The sequence below is a fragment of the Vipera berus genome (assembly GCF_964194415.1).
Source record: "Vipera berus genome assembly, chromosome: 2".
Classification (NCBI taxonomy): domain Eukaryota; kingdom Metazoa; phylum Chordata; class Lepidosauria; order Squamata; family Viperidae; genus Vipera; species Vipera berus.
In genome coordinates, this window is record NC_138203.1 from 265,207,359 (window position 1) to 265,225,249 (window position 17,891).

Here is a 17,891-nt window from a genome sequence, read left to right on the forward strand (position 1 = left end):
ATTCTATTTGGGAATGAAGCGCCCTAGATTAGAATCTACAGCGGTACTCCTACTACAGTTTTCATTCCGGTCCGAATCTACCGTTATTAGCTGAATAACCGGAGATACCCCTCTATTTAGCCACGCCTCCTTCCACTTTAAAGGAATAAAGGCGGAAGTCCCATCATATTATAGGGTGTTGTCTATCCAGCCGTGCCGTGAACGCTGTATGTGAGCGACTGGAAGTAATCCTGTGCGAAGGAAAAATTGCCAGGGTATTTAGTTAAAAGAGCCCCCTTGTGGGGATTACTCTGTACTTGTACAGATTTACCTTTGAACAGCTCTTTTGAACTTCAAAGCTTTAATTTTCGGGAATTATTATATTGGATTGTGGCATAAACCTGGTTAGGATCACATATTGTCCAAACCCAAAAGTTGATTTGCTTTTTTTAGTTTAGTGACTGTGGTTAGTAAACTATAATTTCTGACTTACACTTTTGTGCAAAATCAACTAATTTTTGGTTTATTAAATAAATTTTAATTAAACCAGTAGGGTCTAGTCTAGTGAAATATGTAAATAACTAGCACCTTTTCTTTGAATCTTTACAGGACCCTGAGTATTAGATTGGAGAGTGCCTGAGTTGCTCATTTTTAAAAATACCTTACCTTAAATGTCTGAGATGGTATAGGTTCTCCTGCTTGAGCTGGACTTGAAAGCTTCCAAGGTCCCTTCCAGCTTCTATTCTATTCTATTCTATTCTATTCTATTCTATTCTATTCTATTCTATTCTATTCTATTCTATTCTATTCTATTCTATTCTATTCTATTCTATTCTAAATAGTGTTGGAGAAGATTCCCAAGAATAGCCAAGAAAATGAACAAAGAAAATTCAAATCTATCTAGAATTTTCAAAGTTTTAAGGAACTCATTATATGAAGACTTAGCATTTTGAAGAAGCCAATAGAGGGAAAGAAAAAAGGAGACAGAATATCCTGGAAAAGATGTATCTATATCCGGGGTGTCAAACTTGCAATGTCACGTGATGTCTCACGACGTACCGTGACTTTTTTGCCATTACTGGCAATGGGGTGGGTGCAGTTTTGCTATGATGCATCCGGCCTGTGGGCCGGCAGTTTGACACCTCTGATCTATATGGTTGCCAAAAGTTATCATCAGCTTTACAGTACAGTCCAAGCTGTATAAGCTGAGGGCTTACAAACTACAAGGATTGGATTCAAGGAAGAAAATGTCAGAAGCAAACATACCAGATTTTGTCTTAGCACCATGTATGAACCCAGCCAAAACACTGTGTTAATGCAGTTATGGTGCCTTGCATTGTAAGCAAAGGACCTCCTTTTTAAGAATCATATTTTATATCTGTTTTCCTGGCCTGGAGATCACTGAAAAAAAATAGTTGCATGTCAAAATGTGGTTATTATGTGACATATGACATATTTTTTCATTTTTTATTCTTTTCCTGTAATGCTTAAGATAAATAAACATATATAGTGATTTAATACCAGACATACACTTAAGACCAGTAGGTAACTAAATAGGTAAACCAAACATTAGTTTATTTGCAAATATCTCCCACTGTTTTGCTTCATTCTTACAGGGGAAGATTCATTTATTTTTTTCCAACCTTCCAACAAACCTTAAAGATTTCATATCCATCTCCAAAAGAAATCAAAAGACAGCAACCATCTCCTTTTGGCACTGCAAAATTTAGAAATTCAGAACTTTTAGCATTTGTTCCACCTCCAATCAATCAATCTGTTTATTACAGCCTTAAGGCCAGACACAATCAAAATGTATAACAGCAGTAACAATCTTACATCCATATTTACAGGATATAAAACCACCAAACAATCAATATAATATAATCCAAAATTCTCAAAATAAAATATCATATTTAAATTTTCCCCCAGACCTTAATAATGGTGCAATGTATTGTGCAGGTGGTGGCACAAAATTGGGCAACCTGAATTGATATTTTCGGATCCTTATCCGATAGTAGTAACTTTAGATAAAATTCATATCCCCTGCCTGGAAATTTCTTCAATATCGGATATATAAAAATCGGTCTAGACTCTAGAGTCTTTATATAGAGAACAATGAAGCAGCATTTGGCTTAAGAGTTTCCATAGAGCCATCACCACATGGACACCACATGGACACAACCGAAGGTGCATAGGAGTGCCCTTAAACTTTAGTTTTTTCATAATTTATTAAAAGTTTGTGTTCTGTGCAAAATCTAGTCCCTTATGTGCTTTTCTCATTCCCACCTGAGAAGTGGACAAAATGACTATATCATCCTCATACAATAGTGCTGGAATTGCACGATCAGCCAAGATAGGTGGATGATGGTCTGAGTCAGCAAGCACTTGTATTATTGGATTTAGATACAGATTAAAAAGTATTGGAGCTCCGTGATGCAACCTTGCCTTACACCACTATGAGTTGGGACTGTTTTAGATAAATGTCCCCAGGGGGTACATCTAATTTTTAGGGAGGTATTTGAATAGAGCGACTGAATAAGAACCAACAGCCTTTTATCAATCGTGGAATGTCTTAGACTATACCACAATCAAAAGCTGACTTATTAGATCAAAAGCTGACTTAAAATCAACAAATGTTGCATAAAGAGAACCACGAGAGGGGGTAGAATATTTTTCAGCCAAATGGTGCAGAATTAGAGAATGATCCAGTGTTGTTCCTCCCTAAATCCAGCCTGTTCTTCAACAATAATATTTTCATTTTGTACCCAATCCACTAACTTTGTATATAAAAATCTGGCATAAAGTTTATTGTATTTAATAAACTAATAGGCCTATAGTTTATAGGGTGAAGTCTACTTCCTTTATTTTTGTATATCAGTACTACAATGGCCTGATTCCAGTCAGATGGAAAATGTCCTATATTATTAATATGAGTGAATAGGGTGACTAGAACTGGGGCCCACCAGTCTTTATTTTCCCTTATTAATTCTGGGGGGATAAAATCCCCTCCAGATGCTTTACCTGGTTTCGGTTGGGCAATAAGATCTTTGACCTCAGCTATGGATACTGGAGGCCAATCCGGGAGGTCATTACAAGAGGGAATGAAATTACAGCAGGATCCTGTTTAAAGATGTTTTTAAAATGATCCTCCCATTTATCGGCAGATATTTGTGAAATAGGGCCAAAACATCTATTTGTAAAAGACTGATTTATTAAATGCCAGAACAAAGTGGGATTTTTGACCTTTGCTGCTGAAATTAGATTATTCCAATTTTCTCTTATAGCCTGTTGTTTCTTTATGTTTAAGAGATCTTTATAAATTTTTTTGTGGTCTTGAGTAATTTGGAGGCGTTCGCAGAGTTTTCTTGGTGAAAGGAAATTATTGCATTTAAGAAAGCTTTTTTTGCTTTAATGCAGTCACTATCATACCAAGATTTAGATCTTTTATGCGCATACTCACAATAAGCTGTTGTAAATCTTGTCAAGGGGGTTTAGAGATTAATGGTGATAGACTGATACAGCGAAATTGCTTGTTCATATGAATCAGATGAGCAAATTTGAGTGTGCATATGAAGCAGGGACTCTGAGGTCAACATTTCAGCCATAGTTTTAGCCAGTTCTTGAGACCATTTAATTTGTACTTGCCCCTTCATTGTAATGTCGATGGGGCAATGTGCCACTTCTAATAATTCAAAATTTGTCTTAGCATCAAAAAGACAAATTAATGGAAAGTGGTCACTATCAAGGCGCATTCGAATATAAAAGTAAACTATATGCTGTACAAAGTTCCTAGAGATCATAATATAATCCACTACACTGGCTCCCTTAGGATGCCAGAATGTGAACTCTCCATTTAAATCACCCCTGACAGAGCCATTAAGTAGGACTAAATCTAAACTGTCCACAAATTGAGCCAAACGAAATCCTGCAATATTACCTTTTTGATCTTTAGATTGTCTGGCTGCTATATAGCCTACATCAATTTTAGAGGGTACTGGCCACTTAAAATAGGTTTGTAGGGAAGCATCAGATTTGCCAATGCGTGCATTAAAATCGCCAGCTATTATTAAAATTGAGTCTGGGTAATGACATGATAGCAAATTTACATAGGTATCAAACTGATCCCACAATTTATTTATTTCCCAATGCCCACGAAATGGAGGAAAATAGGCATTAACCAGTAATACAGTACGGAATTTAAATCTAAGTAGAAGGGCTAACGCCATATTTGAGCAAGACTCGAGCATAAATACTGAAACTCTGAGTTTAACAGATACCATAGAACTCAGGCCACCTGATGGCCTGCCCTTTTTTATGCTAGGAATTGCATTCAAAGTAAAGGGAATATATCCAGGCAGTAGTGGATACTCCATAGTCCATGTTTCTTGGAACAAAAGGATATCAAAAGAAGAAATATACTCCATAAATGAAACACCTGACATCTTGGCTTTCCAGCCTGCAACATTCCAGGAAAGAATAGAGATGCCCCCTTCTGCAGAATAGAGTCATTTGGAATCTGAAAGTGCTACCAGTGAATTAAAATGTATTCACAAAGTCTTTCTTCTGGAATGAGGCCAAAGATGAAGTTTCGTCTTGTGTTGCCTGTTGTACCACATCTTGAGTAGTAATACCTACCAGGAGTTGAGTAGATATTGTTTTCAGGGGCAATAAATTCTCACTGACTGGTGGTTGCGTCTCTGCCAACTGTGTAGTCTTATCCTGATAACAGGGCAGAGGAGGCTGTAATGAAGTAGGTGATAGCAGTGAAACATAGGTAGCAAAATGTGGGTCACTGGCAAGGAGCTCATCTTTTCAGGAGGGGTATCCATTGGCTCTGTACAGTTCAGCCCCGATAGTTTCCCCTCATCTAAGAAGCAGTTTAAAGCTGGGTTGTTCTGAACCAGCCCTCTTCTGGCCTTGTAATAAGGCAAACCCCTATTCAGAAAGAAGAGACTGGAGAGCGTCCAAGGCTGAAAAGCGTTTGCCAAGATTTAATAGTCAATTAACAAAACAAGAAACCAAAACTCCAGAACTTGAATCCTCAAGCAGAAGGGTTGCTTTCAGCAACCAGCCCCTCCCCAAACACTCCTTTTATTGAGAGCTCAGGGCGTGGTCTCCCTGTGCCTCCTCCCGAGGAGTCCCACATTCTTTCTTTGTTTGTTCCTGCTCGACTGCCTCCTGCGTCGGGCGTCCTTGAACAGGGCCAGCTGTGGGTCATCATCTTCCGCACTATCGGGCTCACGCAGCTGAGAAGAGGGCCCCGGCTGGGAACTCTGCCAAGCCTCCACGCCATCATCAACCGGTTCGTCTCCCACACGGTCCTCCTCCCCCTCATCTGAGTCATCCGACACATCTGAGCCGGCTGCCGAAACCACAGGCTGGCCCTGAGTCACAACACTATCCCGCACCGCAGGGCCCTTCCCCCGGGTCTGCCGATCCGGATGCGGTCGGGATGGGAACTGTTCGTGAAACGCAGTCACCAACGCAGGGGCATGAACGGCGGTCGCGTCTTCCCATGTGAAGTCCTCCGGCCCGTACCCTTTCCACTCGATCAGGTACTGGAAGCGACCTTTCAGCCAGCGGGAATCCCGGATGCTGGCGACCTCATACTCGGGGGTGCTGCCTCCATCACGAGTTCCTGATGGGGGAGGTTCCGCTTGGCGAAGTGGACAGGCCGGTTGTTCGGGGACCAACAAGGACCGATGGAAGACGGGGTGCACGCGCAGGGAACGTGGCAGAGTTAAACGATAGGCGACCGGATTGATGACGGCCTCGACTGGGAACGGTCCAAGGTAACGGTGGTCCAGCTTCCTCGCCGGCCGAGTGGATGGTAGGTTCCTGGTGGACAGCCAGACCCGATCCCCCACCGATAGTGGAGGCGTATCCCTTCTCGACCGATCGGCGAACCTCTTGTAGTCGGCCTTGGCCTTCTCCAGTTGCCGTCGCACCAACCGATGGATCGCCTGTAACTCCGCCATAAATTCGTTCGCTGCCGGCTCCGATGAGTCCACGGGAGAAAGGGGGAAAAACCGGGGGTGATAACCCACGTTGGCCAAGAACGGTGTCATCTGCGTGGAGGTGTGCTGCGAGTTGTTAAAGGCAAACTCGGCTATGGCCAAATAGTCCACCCAATTGTCCTGCTGCAGGTTAACGTAGCAGCGCAGATACTGCTCTAAGATGCCGATGACCTTCTCGGTACCCCCGTCGGTCTGAGGATGATGCGCGGACGAGAGGCAAACCTTAATGTCCAACGCCCGCATCAACTCCTGCCAGAAGCGGGCTGTAAACTGGGGCCCCCTATCGGAGACGACTCTATCGGGAAGGCCATGCAGCCGGAACACCTGTTGGATGAACATGCGACTAGTGGCGCGAGCTGACGGTAAGCCGCGACAGGGGATGAAGTGCGCCATCTTGGTCAACATGTCCACCACCACAAACACTGTCATGAAGCCGGAGGATGGGGGTAGATCCGTCAGAAAGTCCATGGACACAGCCCCCCAGGGTCTCTTGGGTGTTGGCAAGGGCTGCAGTAAACCAGGCGGGGCCCCTGTCGCTGACTTGGCCTGCCTGCAAGGAATGCAGGAGGTGACATAAGACTGGACATCGTGTCGGACTCGGGGCCACCAGAAGGTACGGGAGACCAGGTTCAGAGACTTGAACAGGCCAAAATGCCCCGCAGCCGGGTTATCATGACACTGGCTGAGGACGAGTCCCCTGAGTGGCCCTCCTGGAACATAGAGCCGGTCACGATAATACAGGAGTCCATCCGCGACCGACCAAGGCGAATCTGGCCCCACCTCTTCCTTCCGCTGAGCCACCCACGCCTCCTGCTGCTGCGCCTCCCGGATCCGAGCCCGTATATCCACCGGCTCCCGCACCGCAGCAAAAGACTCGACGGGGATCACTGTCCTGGGCGGAAGCTTGTCTTCCGCTCGGGTGTATTCGGGCTTTCTGGACAGAGCATCCGCTCTCTGGTTGTGCCCGCTTGGTATGTACCGCACCCGGAAGTCAAACCTCGCAAAGAAGAGGGACCTGTTGTGACTCAGGGCCAGCCTGTGGGTCCGACAGCCGGCTCCGATGTATCGGAGGACTCAGATGTGGGGGAGGAGGGAAACGAACCGGCTGATGATGATGATTTGGAGGCTTTGCAGAGCCCTCAGCCGGGGACCTCTTCTCAGCTGTGTGAGCCCGAGAGTGCGGAGGATGATGACCCACAGCTGGCCCTGTTCAAGGACGCCCGACGCAGGAGGCAGACGAGCAGGGACAAACAAAGAAAGACTATGGGACTCCTCGGGAGGAGGCACAGGGAGACCACGCCCTGAGCTCTCTATAAAAGAAGTGTTTGGGGAGGGGCTGGTTGCTGAAAGCAACCTTTTCCGCTTGAGAAGACAAGCTCTTGTGTTTTTGTTAACTGCGTAATTAAATCTTGGCAGAAGCCTTTTAGCCTTGGACGCTTTCCAGACTCTTCTTTTGATTAGGGGTGCGAGAAGAGGGCTGGTTCAGAACAGTTTGCTTTCAGCCACCCACCCCTTAATACTACGATGGAGCAGCTTCTTGCCGAGAATGCCCAGCTCAACCAGCAACTCACCTTGCTGGCCACTCAGGTGGCACAACTGCAGGCTCAGGTACATGCTGCCCCCCCACCCAGGAGGAAATGTCAGATAGCTATGCCGGATAAATTTGCTGGTAAACCAGAACTGTTTCCTGCCTTCCTGGGACAATGCCAGCTTTATATCAGCGTGAGAGCAGCTGATTTCCCCACTGACCGAGATAAGGTGGGATTCGTGTTGAGCCTTCTGTCGGGAGATGCAGCTCGTTGGGGCACGCCTCTGTTGGCACAGCCTAGCCCTTTGTTGGATAACTTTGGGGGGTTTTGTGACCATATGCGCCTCATGTACGAGGACCCGATTAAGGCGCAGACCGCCACCCGACGTCTGAAAGCTTTGAGGCAGGATCAGCGCCCCCTACAGGCCTATATCAGCGATTTCCGGCTGCTTAGCCAGGATTCCGCCTGGAATGAGGCTGCGCTCGTGGATGCCTTTCAGGATGGCTTGTCAGAGGAGATGTTGGATGAGCTGGCCCGCGTGGACATTCCCTCAGACCTGAATGGGCTGATCCATCTTTGTCTGCGGATCGATGCCCGGCTGCAGCAGCGTAAGAGTCGCCGTGCCACCCCACAGACCCCTGCCGCCCCTGTTGTGCGTGAGCCCCCAGTCCAGAGGGAGGAGCCAATGGAGCTGGGTGCCGCCAGGTCCCGTCTATCGGTGACGGAAATGGACAGACGACGATCGGAGGGGTTGTGTTTTTACTGTGGGGACCCTGGACATTTGGCTGCTTCTTGCCCGAAGAAGCGTCAGCGGGCGTCAGTGACCAAGCCTGCCCCGAGAAAGTCCCCTGCTTGGCTATCGGGAAACGGCCCGAGCCCGATCTAGACGGTGTGAAAGATCGGGCGACCCACAACGATCACGCCGAGCGACGCCGTTCCGACGGTGCCTGTGAACCTCCACGGCATTTGATTTTGGAGGCACGACTGATCCTTCCTGGCAAGCCAGAGGGGATTCCGGTCCATGCCTTAATTGACTCTGGGGCTACCACTAACTTTATGGATTCGGCCTTTGTGGCCAAATGGGCTGTTCCCCAGTGTCCGGTGGATCCGCCCATGCTTGTGGAGACCATTGATGGTCGAGTGCTCCTGTCCGGGCCTATCACGGCCGCCACGCAACCCGTGTGTATGGCCATCAGTACCCATGTGGAGGCCATTCAGTTTTACGTCACTTCGGATCTGCACTTCCCCGTGGTCTTGGGACTGGCGTGGCTCCGGGCGCATGATCCACAGATCTATTGGTCTCAGAACTTGGTCACCTTCCCAAGTTTGCAGTGCGTGGACCACACCCGCCATATCTGTGCCGGCCAGGTGGAGGGTTCCCCAGGGGTTTCCTTGCCTCCCGAACTGTCCGACTTTGCTGACGTGTTCAGCGAGTCAGAGGCGGACCAATTACCCCCGCACAGGCCCTACGACTGCTCCATTGACCTAGTCCCTGATGCGCCTCTCCCAGTGGGGCGTTTGTACTCCATGTCGGAGCCCGAGTTGGCTGCATTGCGGGACTTCCTGACAAAGAACTTGGCTCGTGGATTCATCCGGCCCTCGTCCTCGCCAGTGTCTGCGCCCGTGCTCTTCGTCAAAAAGAAGTCGGGCGAGTTACGGCTTTGCTGTGACTACCGGAAACTCAATGCCATCACGGTGCGTAACCGCTACCCGCTGCCCCTCATCCCCGAGCTCTTGGACCGACTCCGGGAGGCTAAGATCTTCACGAAACTGGACCTGCGTGGAGCTTACAACCTCGTCAGGGTTCGGCCGGGTGATGAGTGGAAGACGGCGTTTGGTACTCGCTATGGACATTTCGAGTACACGGTGATGCCGTTTGGCCTGACCAACGCCCCCGCTGTGTTTCAGCATTTTATGAACGACATCTTTCGGGATCTGTTGGACCAGTTTGTTGTGATTTACCTGGACGACATCCTGATTTACTCCCCGTCGCGTGAAGTGCATCATCAGCATCTCCGTCAGGTCCTGCAGCGCCTCCGGAAACATCGGCTGTTTGCCAAGTTGGAGAAGTGCCAGTTCTACCAGGTGACCATTGATTTCTTGGGCCACCGCATTTCTCCTGAGGGCATCGCCATGGATCCAAGTAAAGTTGAGTCGTTGCAGAGTTGGCAACCCCCGCGTCGCGTGAAGGATGTTCAGCGACTTCTTGGATTTGCCAACTACTATCGGACATTCATCCCTGGCTTTGCTGCCTTGACAGCCCCCCTCACCCGGCTCCTGCAGAAGAAGACTCGGTTCCAGTGGAACGCCCCTGAACAACAGGCGTTCCAAGCTTTGAAGGACGCCTTCATGAAGGAGCCCATCTTGAAGCATCCTGACCCGCAACGGCCGTTTGTCGTGGAGGCGGACGCCTCCGACATTGCCATTGGGGCCGTGTTACTCCAGGCAACGACGCCCAGCGGTACCCTTTTCCCTTGCGCGTATCACTCTCGGAAATTGAACCCCTCGGAGCGCAACTATACCATCTGGGAGAAGGAGCTGCTGGCCATTAAGGCGGCGTTCGAGGCTTGGAGGCATCATCTGGAGGGGGCGCGGCATCAAATCGAGGTCCGGACGGACCACAAGAATCTGGAAAGCCTGCAGACCGCTCGGAATTTGAACCAACGCCAGATCCGGTGGTCCCTCTTCTTTGCGAGGTTTGACTTCCGGGTGCGGTACATACCAAGCGGGCACAACCAGAGAGCGGACGCTCTGTCCAGGAAGCCCGAGTACACCCGAGTGGAAGACAAGCTTCCGCCCAGGACAGTGATCCCCGTCGAGTCTTTTGCTGCGGTGCGGGAGCCGGTGGATATACGGGCTCGGATCCGGGAGGCGCAGCAGCAGGAGGCGTGGGTGGCTCAGCGGAAGGAAGAGGTGGGGCCAGATTCGCCTTGGTCGGTCACGGATGGACTCCTGTATTATCGTGACCGGCTCTATGTTCCAGGAGGGCCACTCAGGGGACTCGTCCTCAGCCAATGTCATGATAACCCGGCTGCGGGGCATTTTGGCCTGTTCAAGACTCTGAACCTGGTCTCCCGTACCTTCTGGTGGCCCCGACTCTGACACGATGTCCAGTCTTATGTCACCTCCTGCGTCCCATGCAGGCAGGCCAAGTCAGCGACAGGGGCCCCGCCTGGTTTACTGCAGCCTTTGCCAACGCCCAAGAGACCCTGGGGGGCTGTGTCCATGGACTTTCTGACGGATCTACCCCCATCCTCCGGCTTCACGACAGTGTTTGTGGTGGTGGACATGTTGACCAAGATGGCGCACTTCATCCCCTGTCGCGGCTTACCGTCAGCTCGCGCCACTAGTCGCATGTTCATCCAACAGGTGTTCCGGCTGCACGGCCTTCCCGATAGAGTCGTCTCCGATAGGGGGGCCCAGTTTACAGCCCGCTTCTGGCAGGAGTTGATGCGGGCGTTGGACATTAAGGTTTGCCTCTCGTCCGCGCATCATCCTCAGACCGACGGGGGTACCGAGAAGGTCATCGGCATTTTAGAGCAGTATCTGCGCTGCTACGTTAACCTGCAGCAGGACAATTGGGTGGACTACTTGGCCATAGCCGAGTTTGCCTTTAACAACTCGCAGCACACCTCCACGCAGATGACACCGTTCTTGGCCAACGTGGGTTATCACCCCCGGTTTTTCCCCCTTTCTCCCGTGGACTCACCGGAGCCGGCAGTGAACGAATTCATGGCGGAGTTACAGGCAATCCATCGGTTGGTGCGACGGCAGCTGGAGAAGGCCAAGGCCGACTACAAGAGGTTCGCCGATCGGTCGAGAAGGGATACGCCTCCACTATCGGTGGGGGATCGGGTCTGGCTGTCCACCAGGAACCTGCCATCCACTCGGCCGGCGAGGAAGCTGGACCACCGTTACCTTGGACCGTTCCCAGTCGAGGCCGTCATCAACCCGGTCGCCTATCGTTTAACTCTGCCACGTTCCCTGCGCGTGCACCCCGTCTTCCATCGGTCCTTGCTGGTCCCCGAACGACCGGCCTGTCCACTTCGCCAGGCGGAACCTCCACCATCAGGAACTCGTGATGGAGACAGCACCCCCGAGTACGAGGTCGCCAGCATCAGGGATTCCCGCTGGCTGAAAGGTCGCTTCCAGTACCTGATCGAGTGGAAAGGGTACGGGCCGGAGGACTTCACATGGGAAGACGCGACCGCCGTTCATGCCCCTGCGTTGGTGACTGCTTTTCACGAACAGTTCCCATCCCGACCGCATCCGGATCGGCAGACCCGGGGGAAGGGCCCTGCGGTGCGGGATAGTGTTGTGACTCAGGGCCAGCCTGTGGGTCCGACAGCCGGCTCCGATGTATCGGAGGACTCAGATGTGGGGGAGGAGGGAAACGAACCGGCTGATGATGATGATTTGGAGGCTTTGCAGAGCCCTCAGCCGGGGACCTCTTCTCAGCTGTGTGAGCCCGAGAGTGCGGAGGATGATGACCCACAGCTGGCCCTGTTCAAGGACGCCCGACGCAGGAGGCAGACGAGCAGGGACAAACAAAGAAAGACTATGGGACTCCTCGGGAGGAGGCACAGGGAGACCACGCCCTGAGCTCTCTATAAAAGAAGTGTTTGGGGAGGGGCTGGTTGCTGAAAGCAACCTTTTCCGCTTGAGAAGACAAGCTCTTGTGTTTTTGTTAACTGCGTAATTAAATCTTGGCAGAAGCCTTTTAGCCTTGGACGCTTTCCAGACTCTTCTTTTGATTAGGGGTGCGAGAAGAGGGCTGGTTCAGAACAGGACCACCGGATCTGGCGTTGATTCAAATTCCGAGCGGTCTGCAGGCTTTCCAGATTCTTGTGGTCCGTCCGGACCTCGATCTGATGCCGCGCCCCCTCCAGATGATGCCTCCAAGCCTCGAACGCCGCCTTGATGGCCAGCAGCTCCTTCTCCCAGATGGTATAGTTGCGCTCCGAGGGGTTCAATTTCCGAGAGTGATACGCGCAAGGGAAAAGGGTACCGCTGGGCGTCGTTGCCTGGAGTAACACGGCCCCAATGGCAATGTCGGAGGCGTCCGCCTCCACGACAAACGGCCGTTGCGGGTCGGGATGTTTCAAGATGGGCTCCTTCATGAAGGCGTCCTTCAAAGCCTGGAACGCCTGTTGTTCGGGGACGTTCCACTGGAACCGAGTCTTCTTCTGCAGGAGCCGGGTGAGGGGGGCTGTCAAGGCAGCAAAGCCAGGGATGAATGTCCGATAGTAGTTGGCAAATCCAAGGAGTCGCTGAACGTCCTTCACGCGACGCGGGGGTTGCCAACTCTGCAACGACTCGACTTTACTCGGCTCCATGGCGATGCCCTCAGGAGAAATGCGGTGACCCAGGAAATCGATGGTCACCTGGTAGAACTGGCACTTCTCCAACTTGGCAAACAGCCGATGTTCCCGGAGGCGCTGCAGGACCTGACGGAGATGCTGATGATGCGCTTCACACGACGGGGAGTAAATCAGGATGTCGTCCAGGTAAATCACGACAAACTGGTCCAACAGATCTCGAAAGATGTCGTTCATAAAATGCTGAAACACAGCGGGGGCGTTGGTCAGGCCAAACGGCATCACCGTGTACTCGAAATGTCCATAGCGAGTACCAAACGCCGTCTTCCACTCATCACCCGGCCGAACCCTGACGAGGTTGTAAGCTCCACGCAGGTCCAGTTTCGTGAAGATCTTAGCCTCCCGGAGTCGGTCCAAGAGCTCGGGGATAAGGGGCAGCGGGTAGCGGTTACGCACCGTGATGGCGTTGAGTTTCCGGTAGTCACAGCAAAGCCGTAACTCGCCCGACTTCTTTTTGACGAAGAGCACGGGCGCAGACACTGGCGAGGACGAGGGCCGGATGAAACCACGAGCCAAATTCTTTGTCAGGAAGTCCCGCAATGCAGCCAACTCGGGCTCCGACATGGAGTACAAACGCCCCACTGGGAGAGGCGCATCAGGGACTAGATCAATGGAACAGTCATAGGGCCTGTGCGGGGGTAATTGGTCCGCCTCTGACTTGCTGAACACATCAGCAAAGTCGGACAGTTCGGGAGGCAAAGAAACCCCTGAGGAACCCTCCACCTGGCCGGCACAGATATGGCGGGTGTGGTCCACGCACTGCAAACTTGGGAAGGTGACCAAGTTCTGAGACCAATAGATCTGTGGATCATGCGCCCGGAGCCACGCCAGTCCCAAGACCACGGGGAAGTGCAGATCCGAAGTGACGTAAAACTGAATGGCCTCCACATGGGTACTGATGGCCATACACACGGGTTGCGTGGCGGCCGTAATAGGCCCGGACAGGAGCACTCGACCATCGATGGTCTCCACAAGCATGGGCGGATCCCCTGGACACTGGGGAACAGCCCATTTGGCCACAAAGGCCGAATCCATAAAGTTAGTGGTAGCCCCAGAGTCAATTAAGGCATGGACCGGAATCCCCTCTGGCTTGCCAGGAAGGATCAGTCGTGCCTCCAAAATCAAATGCCGTGGAGGTTCACAGGCACCGTCGGAACGGCGTCGCTCGGCGTGGTCGTTGTGGGTCGCCCGATCTATCACACCGTCTAGATCGGGCTCGGGCCGTTTCCCGACAGCAAAGTAGAAGACTTTCTCGGGGCAGGCTTGGTCACTGATGCCCGCTGACGCTTCTTTGGGCAAGAAGCAGCCAAATGTCCAGGGTCCCCACAGTAAAAACACAACCCCCCCGACCGTCGTCTGTCCATTTCCGTCACCGATAGACGGGACCTGGCGGCACCCAGCTCCATTGGCTCCTCCCTCTGGACTGGGGGCACACGCTCAACAGGAGCGGCAGGGGTCTGTGGGGTGGCACGGCGACTCTTTCGCTGCTGCAGCCGGGCATCGATCCGCAGACAAAGATGGATCAGCCCATTCAGGTCTGAGGGAATGTCCACGCGGGCCAGCTCATCCAACATCTCCTCCGACAAGCCATCCTGGAAGGCATCCACGAGCGCAGCCTCATTCCAGGCGGAATCCTGGCTAAGCAGCCGGAAATCGCTGATGTAGGCCTGTAGGGGGCGCTGACCCTGCCTCAAAGCTTTCAGGCGTCGGGTGGCAGTCTGCGCCTTAATTGGGTCCTCGTACATGAGGCGCATATGGTCACAAAACCCCCCAAAGTTATCCAACAAAGGGCTAGGCTGTGCCAACAGAGGCGTGCCCCAACGAGCTGCATCTCCCGACAGAAGGCTCAACACGAATCCCACCTTATCTCGGTCAGTGGGGAAATCAGCTGCTCTCACGCTGATAAAAAGCTGGCATTGTCCCAGGAAGGCAGGAAACAGTTCTGGATTGCCAGCAAATTTATCCGGCATAGCTATCTGACATTTCCTCCTGGGTGGGGGTGCAGCATGTACCTGAGCTTGCAGTTGAGCCACCTGAGCTGCCAGCAAAGTGAGTTGCTGGGTGAGCTGGGCATTCTCGGCAAGAAGCTGCTCCATCGTAGTAATAAGGGGTGGGGGGCTGAAAGCAAACTGTTCTGAACCAGCCCTCTTCTGGCCTTGTAATAAGGCAAACCCCTATTCAGAAAGAAGAGACTGGAGAGCGTCCAAGGCTGAAAAGCGTTTGCCAAGATTTAATAGTCAATTAACAAAACAAGAAACCAAAACTCCGGAACTTGAATCCTCAAGCAGAAGGGTTGCTTTCAGCAACCAGCCCCTCCCCAAACACTCCTTTTATTGAGAGCTCAGGGCGTGGTCTCCCTGTGCCTCCTCCCGAGGAGACCCGCAGCCTTTTTCTGCTTAGTCCTGCTCGACTGCCTCCTGCGTCGGGCGTCCTTGAACAGGGCCAGCTGTGGGTCATCATCCTCCGCACTATCGGGCTCACGCAGCTGAGAGGAGGTCCCCGGCTGGGAGCTCTGCCAAGCCTGCAAGCCATCATCAGCCGGTTCGTCACCCACACACACCTCCTCCCCCTCATCTGAGTCATCCGATACATCTGAGCCGGGTGCCGAACCCACAGGCTGACCCTGAGTCACAACATGGGTGCCTAGTGCTATCTATCTGCTTATAAATTGGCAACTGTGTAGGAAAGTCTTGATGTATTGCTATCTCATTTGTTGCTGCCCATCCCAGTTCAGCATCACTCAAAAATCTCATTGATGTCCACTCAGTGCAGTTCCGTATAAATAATTTGGAGATAGGTATTTGTTTCACTTCCGGAGCAACATAGAAGATTTCACTCATATTTTCTAGATGGTTTTGTTGTAAATTTGAGTGGGAAGGCATCACTTCATTATCTGTCAAAGCCTGTTGAGTAACTTCTGTGGTAGATCCTGCTTCCCCAGTGATGCGTATTAGCTTTCTTTGCAGGTCTTGGAGTCTAGTCATTATGACCTCCTGCTCAATCTTAGGGAGAACTTTTAAAAACATTAATAAGGCTATCTTCTTCATCGCAGTGAGTAAATTCTAATTTTCTAACGGGGTTATTTTCACCACAATTCTTAGACTTGGTACTTTCTGAGCAGATCAAGTTAGAACTTTCTTGCTCAGCTTTTTGGTTTCTTGTAATAGGGGTACCACTTAACTTGAAAACAGAGGTGAAGGGAGCTGATCCTCCCGGACATCTAGTTCCCTTTTGATAATAAGTGTGAGATAGAGGCACACTTAGAGGTGTATTATCATGGCAGGTTTTTTTTGAATATTTATGTCTTGACCGTATAACATTTTCTTTTGAATGTCAGCACCCTGGAGTTTCATTGATTCCTCAGGGTCATTTTCGGTGACATGATCATCGCTATTAGCAGAAAAGCATCGATAGTTTTCTCTTCATTGGTAAAGGAATAAGCACTGTAAGTCTTTTTATAGGAGTCAACCGGGAGAGAGGAGGTGTCATACTTGATGTTTTAGTACCATTTAACAACCTTCTTAAGTTTGTAAGTTCGATGTTTATCATCTCCTCCTTTAAAAGGTATATGGCCCTTTGGGTCTTTGTTTGCAAAGCAGGACTATTGCTTTTCATTTCATTTCATTTATTATATTTGTATACCGCCCTTCTCCCGGAGGAGTCAGGGCGGTGAACAGGGCACATATAAAGTACAGAATACAAAAATTAAAAAAGAATTAAATAAGAGCCCAAGCTAAAACAGTAAAAAATATAAAAATCCCCAATAAAAACCCCATCCCATCCCCCATCAGGCCAGGCCGGCTTGTTCAAACAGGTAGGTCTTCAGACCGCGTCGGAAGGAGCTAAGGTCAGGTGCCATCCGGAGCTCAACCGGCAGCTGATTCCATAAGGCCGGGGCGCCCACAGAGAAGGCCCTCCCCCTGGGGGCCACCAGCCGACATTCTCTGACCGGTGGCACCCTGAGGAGGCCCTCTCTGTGGGAGCACACAGGGCGGAGGGAAGTTGACGCCAGCAGCAGGTGACCTCTGTAAGGGCATTTATCACCTTCCCAGTGATGAGATCTCAGACTAATACATCTTTAAAGACCCTGATTGTTCTTATTAAATGATTCTGCCAGAGTTTCCTTTTCCTTTTTATAATTCTTGTAGGAAAATTTAGCTGCTTAAAGGTCAGTAGGATTTTTTTAAAAAAACCCTTGAACGGGGCAAATAATAAAAATCTTCCAGATCCATCGTTTTTCTTTGACAGTTTAACAGCTGTGATAGCGAGAGCAGGATTGCTTTACGATTGCTCCACCTGTGAGCATTTCGGTGAATTTCTAAGAGGAGTTGCTTCTCTTGTAGCACAAGGCGGTAATTGGCTGTATCCAGTGTTCTCGAATTTCCCAATGACGACAAAATGGGAGGGGAGGAACAAGCTTCCAACAACCCAGCATCTAGAGAGGTTTTAACCCCTTGTCTGCTCTACGTATCTCGCAAACCCAGTGATTGTTGCAAATTGTCCACCTTTAGACCAAGATCATTTAGCCTAAAAAAAAAAAGAAAAAGAAATAGGGTTTCAGCAGACAGAAGGCATACCTCCTGAAGACGATTATATGAAGCGTTGGAAATCTGTTCTAAATATTTATCTTCATTACCTCTCTGTTTTGAAAACTGGTTTAGGTTCAAACTTGAGAGGGTTGGAAATTCCTGTGCATTCACATTTTTAGTAGGCGAAATACTCACAGTTTGTTTTAAACCTGCGGTGGGGAGGTAGGAAACAATTGTCTTGTTTCTTTGCCTCTTTTGGATTATAGGTTCCAGTGGCATGGCTTGTGCTTAAACGAGGTCCTTTGTTGCCTTTAACCACAGGAATTGCTGCCTTTTTGTTAGAAACAGCTGCTTTTACTGGAACTGCTGCTTTTCTTAGGAGCCGACATAGTTGAATCCCATCTGGCCAGGTGGGGTAGCCTCCCTTACTGCAAGGTTCAGATGCAGGCAGCGGCCGCA